This window comes from Microcebus murinus, chromosome 4 (genome assembly GCF_040939455.1).
Source record: "Microcebus murinus isolate Inina chromosome 4, M.murinus_Inina_mat1.0, whole genome shotgun sequence".
NCBI lineage: Eukaryota > Metazoa > Chordata > Mammalia > Primates > Cheirogaleidae > Microcebus > Microcebus murinus.
In genome coordinates this window covers 115,067,684-115,069,108 of record NC_134107.1, presented here as the reverse complement: position 1 = coordinate 115,069,108, position 1,425 = coordinate 115,067,684, and positions in this window count along the sequence as shown.

Below are 1,425 nucleotides of genomic sequence, written 5' to 3'. Positions count from 1 at the left end.
GGCAGAGACTGTGCTGTGTGGATCTGGCTATGTCCACTGACCCACGGCAGACGGGCAGGCAGGGCGCAGTTCGGATCTGGCTGTGTCCACTCACCCACGGCAGGCGGTCAGGCAGGGTGCAGTGCGGATCTGGCTGTGTCCACTCACCCACGGGAGACGGGCAGGCAGGGCGCAATGCCGATCTGGCTGTATCCACTCACCCACGGGAGACGGGCAGGCAGGGCGCAGTGCGGATTTGGCTGTGTCCACTCACCCACGGGAGACGGGCAGGCAAGGCGCAGTGCGGATCTGGCTGTGTCCACTCACCCACGGGAGACGGGCAGGCAGGGTGCAGTGCGGATCTGGTTGTGTCCACTCACGCACGGCAGACGGTCATGCAGGGCGCAGTGCGGATCTGGCTGTGTCCACTCACCCACGGGAGACGGGCAGGCAGGGCGCAGTGCGGATCTGGCTGTGTCCACTCACCCACGGGAGATGGGCAGGCAAGGCACAGTGCGGATCTGGCTGTGTCCACTCACCCAAGGGAGACGGGCAGAGACGGTGCGGTGTGGATCTGGCTATGTGCACTGACCCACGGCAGACGGGCAGGCAGGGCGCAGTACGGATCTGGCTGTGTCCACTCACCCACGGCAGGCGGTCAGGCAGGGCGCTGTGCGGATCTGGCTGTGTCCACTCACGCACGGCAGACGGTCAGGCAGGGCGCAGTGCGGATCTGGCTGTGTCCACTCACCCACGGGAGACGGGCAGGCAGGGCGCAGTGCGGATCTGGCTGTGTCCACTCATCCACGGGAGATGGGCAGGCAAGGCGCAGTGCGGATCTGGCTGTGTCCAGTCACCCACGGGAGACGGACAGAGACGGTGCTGTGTGGATCTGGCTATGTGCACTGACCCACGGCCGACGGGCAGGCAGGGCGCAGTACGGATCTGGCTGTGTCCACTCACCCACGGCAGGCGGTCAGGCAGGGCGCAGTGCGGATCTGGCTGTGTCCATTCACCCACGGGAGACGGGCAGGAAGGGCGCAGTGCGGATCTGACTGTGTCCACTCACCCACGGAAGATGGGCAGGCAAGGCGCAGTGCGGATCTGGCTGTGTCCACTCACCCACGGGAGACGGGCAGAGACGGTGCTGTGTGGATCTGCCTATGTCCGCTGACCCACGGCAGACGGGCAGGCAGGGCGCAGTACGGATCTGGCTGCGTCCACTCACCCACGGCAGGCGGTCAGGCAGGGTGCAGTGCGGATCTGGCTGTGTCCACTCACCCACGGGAGACGGGAAGGCAGGGCGCAGTGCGGATCTGGCTGTGTCCACTCACCCACGGGAGACGGGCATGCAGGGCGCAGTGCGGATCTGGCTGTGTCCACTCACCCACGGGAGACGGGCAGGCAGGGCGCAGTGCGGATCTGGCTGTGTCCACTCACCCACGG